At 33.5% G+C, this 16,042-nt stretch overlaps 1 non-coding gene across 1 annotated transcript; it reads right to left on the bottom strand.

The window, feature by feature from the left end:
- Positions 1-9,962: 9,962 nt before the first annotated feature.
- LOC139001387 (small nucleolar RNA SNORA42/SNORA80 family) lies at positions 9,963-10,097 on the bottom strand. The gene has a single exon (XR_011469980.1). It is a non-coding gene; the product is annotated as a small nucleolar RNA SNORA42/SNORA80 family (small nucleolar RNA).
- Positions 10,098-16,042: the final 5,945 nt, after the last annotated feature.

The raw sequence follows: 16,042 nt of genomic DNA, 5'->3' as shown, positions 1-16,042 counted from the left end.
ATTTTTATATTATGTGTTGGTTAATCCTTTCTGGAGGATATTTTTCCATTGATTTCAAAGAGAGAGTGGATAGAAGGGAGGGGGGAAGAAGAGAGAGAGAAAAACATTGATATGAGAGAGCATCAGTTGGTTGCCTCCCACACATGCTCCAACTGGGGCAGGGAACCTGCAATACCAACATTCTAACTGCTAAGCCATGCTGGCCAGGACAATAAGCTTTATTTTTAGAACAATATTAGGTTCACAGAAAATTGAGTGGAAAGTACAGAGTTCCAATGGACCCTGTGTCCCTCCAATGCACAACTCCACCACTATTGACACCCCTCACTACAGTGGTACAGTTGTTACAGTGAACCTACATGACACATCATTATCACTCAAAGTCCACATAGGTTATGTTAAGTTTCCCTCTTGGCAATGGACATTCTCAAGGATGGATGCATGTATAATGACGCTATCATCATTGTAGTACACAGAAGAGTTTCACTACCCTAAATATCCTTGCTGCTCCAAGTGTTCATCCCTCCCCCCCCTGCTAACCCTTGGCAACCACTAATCTATAAATATCATACAGTTGAAATTATCCTGTAGCCTTTTTACTAGTAGACTGGCTTCTTTCACTCAGTAATATGCACCTAAGGTTCCTCTGTATCTCTTTATGGCTTGATAGCTAATTTCCTTTTAGTGTTGAATAATATTCCATTGTCTGGATGTACCACAGTTGATTTACTCATTCATATATGGAAAACATGTTGATTACTTCCAAGTTTGGTCAGTTATGAATAAAACTACTATTAACATTCATGTGCAGGTTTCTGTGTGGATATAAGTGTTAAACTTTTTGGGGTAAATACCAAGGAGTGTGCTTCCCGGGTTGTATAGTGAAAATATGTTTAGGTGTGTAAGAAACTGTCAGGCTTTCTTCCCAAGTAGCTGTACCATTTTGCAACTTGACTAGCAATGAATGAAAGTTCCTGTTGCTACACATCTTCACTAGCATTTGGTGTCATCAGTATTTTGCATTTTGGCCATTTTAATTGGTATGAAGTAATTTCTCATTGTTGTTTTAATTTATAATTCACTAATGACGTGTGATGTTGAACATGTTTTCACATGCTTATTTGTCCTCTATATATCTTCTTCAGTGAGGTATCTATTAAGATCTTTTGCTTATTTTGTAAAGATTAAATTGTTCATTTTGTTTTTGTTGAGTTTTAAGAGTTCTTTGTATAATAGTTCTTTATCAGATGTATCTTTTGCAAACATTTTCTCCCAGTGTGTGGCTTGTTTTCTCATTCTCTTGACATTGTCTTTTGCATAGTAACAGTTTTTAATTTTAATGAAGTCCAACTTAACAATTGTTTTTTTGTCATGGATTGTGTCTATGCCCAATATCCTCTAGGTTTTCTCCTATGTTATCTTCTAGAAGTTTTGTATTTTTTTGTTTGTTTGTTTTTTACATTTATTCTATGGTCATTTTTGAGGCAATTTTTTAAAGGATATAAGGTCTGTATCTAGATTTTTTTTTTCATATGGATGTCCAGTTGTTGTAGCACCATTTGTTGAAAAGACTATCTGTATTGCCTTTGCTCCTAGGCTAAGACAGTATTGTTTTTTATTTGGTAAAAACCAGTGGGATTCTAAAAGTATTTTAAAAATTAAGTCAAGAGCAATTGCTTTCAGATTTAAGGCTGAGTATATGAGAAAACAGAGGAGTAAAAAATACCTCCGTCCAGTATTTTTACCTGAACATTTTGGAGAGAGTTGTCATTTATTGAAATGGGAAAGGCTAAAAGAGAAACCATGTGGAAATGGTGGGCTGGGGAGAAGAGATAGTCAACAAGAGTTCATTTTTGTAGAGTTAAGTTAGAGATGCCTATTGGGCATTCAAACAGAGAAATTAGTCGGAGAGATACACAATTGTACATTCCAAAAGAAGTAAGTCTGGATCACTCAGAATTAATTTTGTAAAATTTTTGCTATTGAATTATAGTCATTCCAGATTTAATTTCTAGGATTGTGTTTCTTCTTCCATAAATATTAACATTTAATTTATATTGTTTGGAGCTGTGAGTTTTTTTATTATTATACTCCTGTTAATAATATTATAGCACCTCATCTGTATGGGTTATGTGTATTCCCTGTTTATAATTTATCTGAATTACCCCAAACCTGCAAATTAGAGCAGCAAAAGGCCCTTATGGATAGTGAACCAAAACTTATAAAGATTACTAAGCCAAGCTTAGCTTTCAAAATAGATAAATTTTTTACAAAATCTGAAATATAATGACAAATCTAGTCAAGCAAAAATAAACATAATTTGTATTATTTTATCATCAGATTAGTATTAGAGTCTATTCTGAAACTTTACTAATGTACCTTAATTATGCAAACATTTTCTAAAAATAAATACTATTTCCCCCATTTTTTGGGGGGTGGGGTAGGGCATTTAAGAAATTACAAAACATTAGTTAAAGTGGATGCTGTGAGGTAAGTTTGAGAGGGTAGAGTAAAACTATGTCCACAAACCATGATACTTACAAAGCAAAGATTTCATCAATGTGATGGCAGGATTAGGATTCAGGTACTGAAATCACAGGAGATCCATTTACCATGGATGTCAATATCTACACATTATATTTTGCTTTATCTCTGAGTCTTAATATTTGTTTATTCCAAACATGTGAAAGGCACAATGACCAAATAAAAGATTATCTTTGACTTACTCTGAGAAGCATGATAGATTATTTCATTTAAACCTCATCTGACCACTCTTTTAATACCTACTGAGAAGATAATGGACAAGATCTTAGATCTCATTAAATAATGCTTAACTTTGATGGCATACATCCTTCTACCCAACTTCTGCTGCCAACTGCTGTTGAGGCAGTTAGACTAGTTACACAAGTAAAAAGTGAACAGAGCTGATCTATAATAATAAAAGAATAATATGCTAATTAGGCCGGACAGCCAAACGACCTCCTGGATGTCCTTCCAGATGACCTTCTGGATGAAGTTGGGGCTGCGAGGGCCGAGGCAGGCCACTGCGGCTGCGAGAGCTGAGACCCTTGCATGAATTTCGTGCATTGAGTCTCTAGTATTTTAAAAACTTTGATTATTTTATTTATTAAGCTTTTTGAAGTTTTGTACAAAAAAGTAGAGATGTAAATGTCTGCCAAATTTGTGTTCAGATAATTGCAAGGGATGAATACACACACATACACAGATAATTTAATTAAAAACAATACAGGATTTAAAAGTAATTTTAAATTTGGGGCTTTCAATTTTGCATTTTAACATTTCTAAGTATTTTACTAGCTTGTGTTTTGCTATAGATATTGTGTGACTACAATCTTACCTTTTACATTTCATTTCAAAATACATGTTTCAGCAAAAGGTATATGTATCTTTAAAACATAAGTTAAAGTATAAGCAATATTGTTGTGTTTTATTACTTTATAAAGCCTTTGTATCAGTTAGGGTTCAGCCATATAAGCATAACTAAAAGGGTGATAATTCTATCTATCTATATATCTATCTATCTATCTATCTATCTATCATCTATCTATCTATCTATCTATCTATCATCTATCTATCTATCTATCATCTATCTATCTATCCATCTAATCTATCATCTATCTATCTTCATCTTTCTATCTATCTATCATCTATATATCTATTTATCTGTCTATCATCTATCTATTATCTATCTATCTATCTATCTATCTATCTATCTATCTATCTATATCGTCTATCTATAAAGGGACATACTACAGGGAGCTAGTGAACTAACTGTGGAAGCTAGGGAACCTGTCTCTGTAAGATTGTTGTCTCCTTGCATGATGCTGGAGCTCAAAGCTCTCTGAAAAGGCAATCAGGAAGGGAAGATCATACATGGGTGAAACCTATAGGATGTACTCCAACAGAACAGACTTGAAACCTTGGTCTATTCTTGTTGCTTCTGACTTTGGTGATAAGGATACCTTGCAGAAACTGGAGCCATGGAGCTAAACACACATCCTGGGTATAGGAATCAGAGAAGCTAAGAGGGAACCCAGGGTAGACAGAGAAGTGCAGACCCAGCTGCTGCTTCACATCCAACTTCAGCAACACACTGATGTGCTAGAGAATGGCTGCTGCTTTCCTTCCACTTCCCAAACCGCACACAGATCTTCCCTATGGCCCACCCCAAACAGAAACATACAACAAAAGGAGAAGTCTGGAATAACCCAGTACAAATTAACACATCACAGAGCCATCAAAAACTATTTAATACTTTTTTTGGAAATAGCCTGCAGGACTACTTTCTATACAGTTTGTGTGTATCCAAAAGAATGGCACAGAATTTTATCAAATATACATAACAGCAAAGGAAGAAACATAAATATACAGAAGCATCACATATTTTTTGCGGGGAATCTATTCCTCAACTTTTTATTTTGAAAAGTTTTGAACCCACAGAATAGTAGAAAAAAGCAGTATGGTGGCTACAGGTATTCCATTATCTAGATTCATACTTGGAATGCTTATTTATTATGGTCTCTTAATTGTACACTTCTCATATACATACACACACACACAAACACACACACTTTCTTCTGCTTGATTTGGTATTTGAATCTGTTAACATCATAATAGTTCACTTCCAAATACTTCATTTAACATGTATCCCATAGATGGAAAGGTCATTCTCTTTTAATTGAGTTGTCCATATATATTATATACATCACAATCTTAGTAAGAATACATTATTATAATTATCACTCTCTTGAAATTTAATATTATATAATACTAGAGGCCCAGCGCAAGAAATTTGTGCACGGGTAGGGACCCTAGGCCTGGCTGGTGATCAGGGCCAATTGGGGCCTTCTGGCTGCCGGCCCGGGCCTCCCTTCCCTGACTGCCAGCTGCCGGCTGCCAGCCAGGGCCTTCCTTCATTCTGTGCTTCCCCCTGGTGGTCAGTGCACATCATAGCAAGCAATCGAACTCCTGGTCTCCCGGTCAAACTCAAAGGGGACATTACATATTAGCCTTTTATATGTATAGACTATTACTTAATGTATAACCCTTCTTAAATATCCCCCAATTGTTCCTAAGTGTTCTTTATAATTTTCTTTTACCTATTTATTTCCCTGCTCTAATATCCAATCAAGGATCATGCATAGCATTTAATCATTATGTGTCTCTGGTCTTCTTTAATATAGGACTTTTTCTCTGCATTTTAAAAGAAATTCTGCCATGCCAATTTTTTTTTTTTTTTTTTTTAGTTGAGGCCAGTATTTTTTGTTTTGTTTGTTTGTTGTTGTTTTTTATAAAGATCCCTCAATTTGGGTTTGTCTGATGTTTGCATTATTAGAGAAAGTACATTATAATGAGGCATTTTATATCCTCTCAGATTTTAGACAAATGTGAATTTTGTTGATGACTGAGCACATGGAAGTTCTACATAATACATTTATTGGAAGGTATCTGTCATTTCCTCTTCTTCTGTTTTCATTCTACTGCCAGGATTGTGCATCACAGCAGAATATTTTCCACTTCTAGGTATATTAAAAGGTAATTGTAGTTAGGTTTCTATGGTGAGCACAGGTTTTATTGGTGACATCCTTGTTGGGGGATGACCATTCCTCAGGTGTATCATGTTCTTTAGCATTCCAAGGCGCATGCTTAAGAAAAGAAATATATCTATGCCTGGGTTTAGGTTTATTATTGCTATTATAAGAAAAAAGTCAGTAATCAAATCCATCAACTGTACTTTATAAATAGGATAGCTAAATTGTAAGAGGATTAAATCACATGCCAAATGAAACATATTGTTAAAAAAGAAATAACGATGCTAAGCATCGCATCTCATAATAGGGATTTTTATTTTATGTTTTAAGATTATCTAATTTTTGTCCCAAAATGAAATGTGGATGTTAATGACTATGGAATAAAAGTTAGGGTGATCTTATTTAAGTAAGAATAAGTTAAAGTTAAGCAATAATATTTGTTTTATTACCATTGCTTTAGCATCTATTATGAGGGACTGAAAGTGGGAAGAGTAGTGTTTTTAAGTGATTAAATTAATAATACATCATATAATCATATACATAATATATGTTAATTTTATATTTAAAAATATTCTCAATCTAAAATAATTTTTTATCAAAGAAGATGGAATAAAGAAATCTACTATCAATTAGGGGAGACAGTATAATTTTGACTTTAAGAAGATATCTATTTGCAAAGTCTGGGAGACCCTGTTCCACATTAATTTGTAAAGGGCCAGGTATTATTTTACTTTATTTTAAAGTTATTTAATTTTGAATGGATAATATAAAATATCCTTAAAATTTTCCAGACTGTACAAGTAATATTCTTTTTAAACCCTGTTTCCCAGCCATCTTCTTTTCCCCAGCAGCAACCATTTACCTATTTCTTACATGTTCTTCCATAGATAGTTAGGCTTTTACAATCCAATATATTTACCTGGTAAGCCCTGGAAGTGCTAGATAATGTGAAAATATTGGAACACTGTCTACTACTCCAGCTTAAATATAGTCCATGCCTTCAGTTTCTCCAGTAGCTGGCCCACCTTTCCCATCCTGTCTTTCCAAGCCCTGGTACACCCCCACTTCCTCTTAGCACAGCAAAATGAAGCATTATTTCTGGTACAAATAGAATACACAAGATCCTGTCTGGTGACCCGGAGGTGCCTGTATTTTTTTTTCTTTAAATATATTTTTACTGATTTCAGAGAGAAAGGGAGTGGGGAGAGACACAGAAACATCAATGATGACAGAATCATTGATCTGTTGCCTCCTGCTCACCCTACATTGGGGATCAACCCAAAACTCAGGCATGTGTCCTGACCTGGAATCCAACCATGACCTTCTGCTTCATAGGTTGACACTCAATCACTGAGCCATCCAGCCAGGTGGGAGGTGCCTGTCTTGATTGACCATCTGTGTCCTGTCTCACATTCAGTAGCTTTAACTATAATTTCATCTAAGGTTGGTATGGACCTTTCTGTGAAATTTTTAATTCACTTCAACTAATAACACTTGGAGTGCGGGAAACGAGTTAAGTCGGCTCGCGTGAATTGCGCGTACTCCGCGGGAGCCGTCTTAACTCGGTTCATATAGATTTGCGGTGGAGTGCGGGAAACGTGTAAACTCGGGCCGATTGTAACTGCGTATTACCAAATATTTGTTTGTTTGCCATTCACAAAGATACCTACCTGTGTATGCGAACCGTTTCATACCCATTGGGGTAATAGGTATCATAAAAATCCCTGATTTTGCTCGGGAAACCTAAATAATTGCCCACGCCATCTTATATTTTGGCGGGAAATTCACCCAACACCGTAGTGATAACAACTTGCTTCAAGGCTACAGTATCACTTCACTTTTGACCCTCTTGTTGTACCTCTTTTTTTAGGGAAATGTGCCCTGACAACTTTCTCAAAATCTGTAGCTGCAAGGCCTAATTGTTTTCGTTGTTCATGTTGATCAAACTCCATTACTACACCTTCAGCTGTGTATTAATATTCTTGTGACCTAGTTTGTATCCTACACAGGGTACAAACTTCTTATTCTAGAAATCAAAAGTTTTCAAAGAACAAATTTTGTCTCAAATATTGTTCGAAAATACTAGCAATCTCACAAAATTTCTATTACTCTAAAATTTCTAATTCAAAGGGAACAAGTAATTTACAGCAATAACAGTTTGGTACCAGCACTATTTGACCATTTTTTCAGTGACAAATATTCTAACAGTAAAATTATGACACAAAAAAGCACTTGATACCTGTTAAGACAACAGTGATTCATGAATATTATATCCTTAGCTTTCATAAAGTCAAAATTTTTATCCTTAATTTATGTGAAGTAACTGAAACATCTAATTCTGACCCAGTACAATTGTACAACTGCGATTTAGAACTTAGGAAATGACCATGTATTATAACACTAAAAAATTCAAAGGTATGTAGAAATTATATTATTAATTTGTTTTGAACTCATTGCTGATTACTTCCATTAAAATAATGTTGCTCTGTGGCCCCGACCTGGTGGCTCAGTTGGTTTTACACATTTGATTCCCAGTCAGAGCACATACTTGGGTAGCAGGATCAATCCTCAGCTGGGGCACATAGAGGAGGCAACCAATTGATATTTCTCATATCGATGTTTCTCTCCCCCCTCCTTCTTCTCTCTCTAAAAATATCAATTAAAAAAACCCCACATATTCTCAGGTGAGGATTAAAAAAAAAAAGAAAAGATTGCTTTATGTAACAAAAATATATTGAGACTTTCTTTTTATCATGCATACACACACATACAGACGGATTTTCCTTTCACATACATTTTCATGAAATGCCATAATTCAATTTTATGTAGACAGTTATCAATGTAAAATATCTACACATCTTCTGTAGGACAGAAAGAATAAAAATGCTGCCCCAAAGAGTTTTGATCACAGACATTATGGAAATAGGTATAGGCATTGAATGTATATTAGCTGTGTGGTGAGAACACATTCATGGAATTAAACTAAGAATTGTAGGGTTAAAATGTATAGCTAGCTAAAGGAAAAGCAAATCCACTCTGGAAAGATATAGCCTCAAAGTAGACCTGTCAGGATTCCTAAAACTAAACTCTAATTAACATGAGTCTATAATTCAAAATTTCAAGCCACACAAGGAAAATGAAGACAGTGAATATAGACTTATGGTTCATGAAGTTTTATTACACAGAGAGGACCTGAGCATCAGAGAGAGGAAGAGTGAGAGATAGAGGTAGAGGAGAGAGGAGGAAGAGGAGAGGAAGAGAGGGTGGAAGATTATTTCATATTGCATTTAGATTGACATCTCTGTTCAATTATTATTGTACCAGAAATGTCATAATACCTACTAGTATTACTTAGTTCATTTTAATTGTTATTTTAAAGATCCACTCATCCTATGAAAAAAGTAGAGTTTCATATTAAAAGCAAACACATAAAAATAAAGATTTAATTATGTTTAAATTATAACATCTATTCTAGAGTAAACATAATACATCATACAAGATTATTAGCAAGACAAAATTCTGTCAAATTGATTTAAGTTGCAGTACAGAAATTAATGTTTGGATCCCAGTGACTATTAGGTTTCTATTAACCTGAATATTTATAGAATGATTGACATAGTTTTAGTATCCTGAAACAAATAAATATGTTTCTATACTACTATATATATTCATTTTAAAATAAAATAGTTTCTTTAAAATCCAGGAAAAATACTCAAAATATTCAATTTTGAAAATTATGCCTGTAAAATTGCAAGGTTTTAATGGTTTAGATGTCATTTTAAAGGCAATAATTATCTTTATTGACTTCAATGCAATGTCAAATACTGTTATCTTCCAATTATAATTTTGATGACCTCTGTCTGAATGTTCCTGTCCAAAATTCCTTAATTATAATCAAACTTGTATATAATTAAACCATCTAGTAGAATTTTAAAGATAAATTATAAAAGCTGCTCCACAGGAACTATCATTCTATAAAGTAATTGGCACCAACAAAACTGCTGTTGGAATTACTCTGTTCACATTCACCAACAGGTTTCTATTCTAACATACATACATTTGCGCTTACTTGTTTTAGATGCCACCTATGTCTTATTAGATGGTGAAAATATACAGATCAACACTTTTGCTCCAAATTTTCAGTTGAGATGAGTTTTATTTGATGGATGATGTTTTCCATCCTCTTCCCCCCCACCCAGAAAACACACTAGAAAGTGATTAAAATTATCCTACTTTTGCCTCGTTAATTTTTCTAAATTTTAATGTAGCATGAAATTCTCAAAATTTAGATAACATAAATTGTATGACAAAATTCTTTCTAAAATGCAAAATTACCTGAGCTATTATGTCTTTTCTTAAATTCTTTTTAAACATTCAGAATAAATTTTATGCTGCCTCATAAATTTCAACTATCCCCCCACCCCCACTTCTGTGTTTGCAGCCTATGGGCGAAGGCCAGGCAATGGTTCAAGGCCATAGTTTCCTTTGGCATGGGGGAATGTGAGAGATCCAGGGCACAGGTCTGACAGAAATCCAAACCCATGCATTTCAACTTTTTAAAGATCATTATTTTTTTTTCACTGAGGTACATGTGAAGAAATGACATTTTCCATACAATTCTGGTAGAAATGCAAATTGCCTCAGTAAATTTAAAAATGTTTAATAGTATTTATTTAAAATGTATATACATTTTACCTGACCTAAAAGAAAATTTTTAAAAATGTATATACTTTTGAACAAGTGATTGCTGCCTGGTTAACCTAACCGTCAGAAATAAATAGCAGTATGACTATATATATACACACACAGACACACATTTATGGTTTAGTTTACAGCGTTGTTATAAATATGGTAGTACATATATCAATAGAAAATTCTCAATAAATTATGGACTATTATACACTCATACAATAAATAAGTTAGATATATTAACTATAAAGTTTTTTCATGATACAATGTATAGCTTGATCCTACTTTTTAATTATAAATAAAGGAAGCCCAATGTACGTGTTATATGTATGTGTTATTTTTGTGTATACATTTAAAAAGTAGGAAAGTATACCCCAAATTGTTAACATTGATTACCTTAATGATAGGAAATTAAAAGGGAGAAGAGAAAGACTATTTACATTTTTATATACATTGACTTAATATGAATTTCTATAAAAATCTTGTTTTACTTTTTTAAGTTTTTAAAGTAACAGAACACAATAAACAGTGTTCCAGTGAAGGAATTAAGGCATTTAAATGCTCAGAAGCATATAAAAGCAGTGTTAATAAATAAAAAATTTTAATTGACAAGATTTGTTCTAAGTAACTTTCTATTTTAGATTTTTTTAATAAAAAATCATAGAAGGTTAGAAAATTTAAACCTGTTACTTTATTCTAGGTAATGTTCGTCCTGGAAAAGCCCTCTTTATGGGGGTACATGTGGATAAAAATACTTTTAATTTATAAAATTCTCTAGATGGAAGCTTTCTGGGATTAAATTTAAGAAGAAACATTTAATCCATCTATAAATCCATCTGAAAGTCAGTGTGCTTAAAAACATGATGAACATAAAAACACTCAGTTAATCCTAAGTGACAGATACTAATGGGCTATTTAGTAGATTAACAGCTAGCAAAGTGTCTTGCTAGGTCTACGGTGTTTATTTTGATCCCGGGCTTAAAAGAATGCCCAAACCACATTCAGGACTAAGCACATTTAATTCAAGTGGACAAAAACACATGATTATATATCCAAGCTGACTATTGAACTTGCAAGCTTTATCTTTTATCTGCTCTACTGCTTCAAGCTGTGGAGATATAAAACCCTAGCCTTGGGACAAGTATTTGAAGCATCACCAAACTTTGATGAACAAAGAATTTACCCAGTGCTTTCTTTTTCCTGATAACAAAGAAAATTTTTCATTTTTATAACACTGTCTCCCCAGTTGTTAATTAATATCATGCACAGGTGTTGTAAAAGATAACCGCAGTAAATCACAAAAAGGGTTATGAGCCTCCAAAGAACTACTATTAAATATAGGCACATCATAAAACAATGCTTTAGAATAATGGGACTGTTAGGTGTCACATTTTCAATCTATACTTCTGCAAAAGGAATTATAGATTAAGCTATGGAGCTTAGTTTATTCTAATTAGGGGAAATGTTTGTTCAATCTCCAATTAAATACAACTTGACTATTTCAGTAATTTTCTTTCCTCACATATTTTCACATTTTTTCAAGTAAATTAGGATGCAAAATAGGATGGACAACTTCAAGTTAATAACAAAGATTCCTCAATATACAGGGAAAAATTAAAATTTTATTTTTTTTAAATGTAGCGAATCTCAGTGAAAATTAGTCTTCCTAATTCCATTCTCATGTTGAAAAACATGGTAATCAAGCACACATATATCCAAAAGCATTTTCATACACTTACAAGAATATTAGTATGACTTTCATAGAGGATATTTCCCTCTATTAGTAATCCTCTAATCATAACCTGTCTCTGGTTAGAACTTATTCAATTACTAGACTGCTCTCCTAGCAGGCAATGATGTTTACTTATTAATAACATCCTAGGACTCACATGTAGATATTATAACCTGCTGATCATCTCTTGATTTCCTTGGTTCCCCTTCCCCCGATATTTTAACTCCTAAAGTGACATTTTTCTTTGATGTTTTGGGACAGTTTCAGTGCTTATTATGTCCCTACTATGGTAAAGCTGTTTGCCTAAAAACAAATGTAAATGTCGGAATAGAGGTTGCTTTAAAGACATACAACCCAGAAATGCTTTGTAGATTGCTCGTTTTCACTGAAAGCTCGAGGAGCAATGCATCTCTACTCAGCAGCCCAGTGTACATAGAAACTATTCCACTTGCTCTGATGAAAAGCATACTATAATAGGTGAATGCACAAAGACTCACACTCTTAGGCAAATATTTTAGAGCTAACTGACCTTATAATAGATCTGAGCTGAGTGAAGCATATGAAATGGAATATGAATGTTCCCAATTAGAATATTTCACCCCAACCAAAATATAATGTGAGGAGATGTATTTAGGCCTCATATTATGATACAATTCTCACCTATTAATAATATCACAGAATTATAAATGTTTAGTGTTCTCCAGGTATCATCTGTGTGATCTCTTTTTTAAAAATATATATGTTTTTATTGATTTCAAAGAGGTAGGGAGAGGGAGAGAGAGATAGAAACATCAATGATGAGATAGAATCATTGATTTGCTGCCTCCTTCACACTCCCTACTGGGGATTGAGCCCACAACTGGGGCATGTGCCCTGACTGAAAATCGAACCCTGACCTCCTGGTTCATAAGTCAATGCGCAACCACTGAGCCACACCGCTTAAACTTCTCTTTAATAAACATTCTATTCTTATTAGAAATAATGTTCCATCATTTATCTTTCATCAAAGTATATTTTCCTAAGCTTTAGATTGCAAAACCTAAAGAAGACATTTGAACACTTAGCATAATGACTAGCTAGTAGCAACATATGTACTCTCTCACAGAAGCTGAATTCATGTAGAAGTAAAACAGTAAGTCACCAGGACTGATATGCAATGATTTTTGGTAGCTGAGATATCAACTTGTTTGTGTCATAAAATGTTTTTATTTTATATATTCATGAGTATATGAGCAAAGACCTTGATTAAGGTCTTAGATTTAAATCACAGACCTTTCACTTTTAATTATATAACTGTAGGCAAATTGTTCAAATTTTTGTTATAATTTTAGAAAATTGGAACAAGGATAATACATATCTCAAAGGTTTTTCTAAAGTTTAATAAGAGCATTTATATACTAATTGTGATATACTATATTGATATCAATTGCATGCAAAATATTTAGTTTTAATGACTTTGCTTAATAGTTAAAAGAAGAAAAAATTTAAACCCATGTTGGAGGTCAATTGGGTAATATGTTTAAAAAACTGAAACAATATATGCACCTTTGTCCTAGCTTTTTGCACTTTAAAGACAGTACTCTAAAGATCTGCTTGCATTTCCTAGCAAAGAATTAGCTGCAACAAAATTAATTAAAATATTCATAATATAGAAATAATAAATATCAAATAAATTTGGCATAGTTATAAACAGATGCATTATATATGTAGCTATTAAATTATGTGCTAGATGTACAGTTATATTTAAACATAGATGCAATGAATTATAAGGTTAAAACTTTGTTTTAGTAGTATATTCATTTACTTCTTTATGAGCAGAATAGTTCTGATGGAATATACATCAAGTAATTGATGAAATATATATCAATAAAATAATAATTATTTCTCCTTATTTTACTATTTTGATTTTAATATTTCCACAATATACATAGATTTTGTATATCGATTTTGATTTTATTTTAAGAAAGAAAAAGCTTTAAATGGAAAAAGATAGTTAACTAAAAATTCTGTAACCAGGAGGCAAAAAATATAAAGTCACTCATATGGGTTCCTTCTTATATGCCTATTTTGGAGTAAATTAGCAGGAAACCTAATCAAGAGGACATCATCTGCACCAGAATGTTCTAACTACTTGGATGATAGTGTATATCCTTTTAGCAGAATAAGGAATTTGTTTTTTGGATTTTTCCCCAAGTATCCTAACAAAAAGGTTTATTTTTTTAAAGATTTTTTATTGAATTTTAGAGACAGAGGAAAGGAGGGGGAAGTGGGGGAGAGAAAAACATCAATGTGAGAGCAGAACACCAATCAGCTGCCTCCTGCACACCCCCTACTAGAAACTGAGCCTGCAACCCTGGCATATGCCCTGACCAGGAATCCAACTCGCCTACTAAGCCACACTGACCAGGACAAAAAGATTTATTTTAAACTAATATTGCTTGCTTTTATCTATCACAAATAGTATTCTAAAAGATTCCATAGAGAGGTTTCTAAAGAAACAGGTAACTGTAAAATGTTTTTGTGGTTGTTCTTCTGTTTTGTTTGCTTTGCAGCTAACTCCATGCAGAATTGAATGTCAGAGGTTAGAACAGTAATATAGGGGATTGATGCCAAAGCTGGTGCTGAACACGAAATCAGCACAGCAGGTACAAGTATATGGAATCAGAAGGTATTTAATGTGGGTAAGGCTTAAATACCTTTATACCCACAATACACCACTCTGAGGTACTGAATTCAGTTTCATGAAATACTGAGTAATAGATAAGAAAATAAAATATTTAAAGGACAAAACACCTCTAAATATGTTTGTGGCTCCTGCATACAGTTTAAATTCAATAAGTTATAGTTCAAAGTCAATTGGATGCAGCTGTTCAAGAACAATATTTTGAGCTACTGATATAAACTATATATATTTCCTCCTAGAAAATACAATAGACACTTCCAATGAATGTTTGACTGGTCAATATGACCTTTGCAATGTTTTGACTTTTAGTCAAATTCTATTTTTGTTTTCTTAGCTATAACAGGAGGCACTTTTTATACCTCTGTAATTTAAGGTTCATATTAGCACATAAAGGAGGCAGTAATAATAGTCAAAGGTAAATTATTCAATGATATATGTATTGCCTGGATACTAAATACTGATTTTGACATCTATAATAATAGAAGCATAATATGCTAATTAGATTGGACAGCCAAATGATCGTCCAGGACAACCTCCTGGATGAAGCTGCCGTGGTGGGGGCCGAGGCAGAGGTGGTTAGGGGTGATCAAGCAGGAAGTCAGGTGAGTGATAAAGAGCCAACAGTCCCAGATTGCGAGAGGGTGCAGGCCAGGCTGAGGGACCCCTCACCTCCATGCATGAATTTCATGCACTGGTCCTCTAGTTAATTAAATATAATTAAACCCTTTCTATTGTATTACATATGATTAAATTACTGGATAATTTTCAGTTCATATACTTTAAGTTTATATACAACCAGGCATTGTGGGCATATAACATCTATAGTCACAAGGGCCCCCCAATATGAAGGATCTTGCACTTGGTTTAATACCCTACTGTTGTAATCTTAAAATGTTTAATAATTTTTTAACAGAAGGACCTGAATTTTCATTTTGTCTGACCAGAAAATTATATAGCTAAATCTGTGTACAAATAAATCCAAACAAAACAAAACCAAAAAAACTCCTTAGTCTTATTTAAATAGATATACTATTCTTATATATCAGTCCATTAAAGGCTGCTCTTTGAAGTCCTTAATATTTCCCAAATTATGTTTTCTATTTATCTATGAATGCATAACTAATAATTTCAAAATTTAGTGGCTTACCAAAGCCACATCATTCTATCTCATGATATTTTGATGAGGAACTCGGCTAAGGCTTGCATGGTTGTGACTGGTTTCACTTGGTGTTATTCATGCCCGGCACTGTGATGAATACAGTGGGAAGGTGGGCCCAGGTGGGCCCCAGTCCCTTCTATTTTGTCTTAGGACCTCTCTTTGTAGTCTCTTCAGCAAAATAGTCAGATGCTTACAAGCTCCCTGGACAGAATAAAGTGGAAGAAAAA

The sequence above is a fragment of the Myotis yumanensis genome, unplaced genomic scaffold (assembly GCF_028538775.1).
Source record: "Myotis yumanensis isolate MYYU_CA2020_CCGP unplaced genomic scaffold, mMyoYum1.0.hap1 SCAF_1, whole genome shotgun sequence".
Classification (NCBI taxonomy): Eukaryota; Metazoa; Chordata; class Mammalia; order Chiroptera; family Vespertilionidae; genus Myotis; species Myotis yumanensis.
Note: the sequence above shows the minus strand (reverse complement) of the source record. Positions and strands in the feature narration are given on the sequence as shown.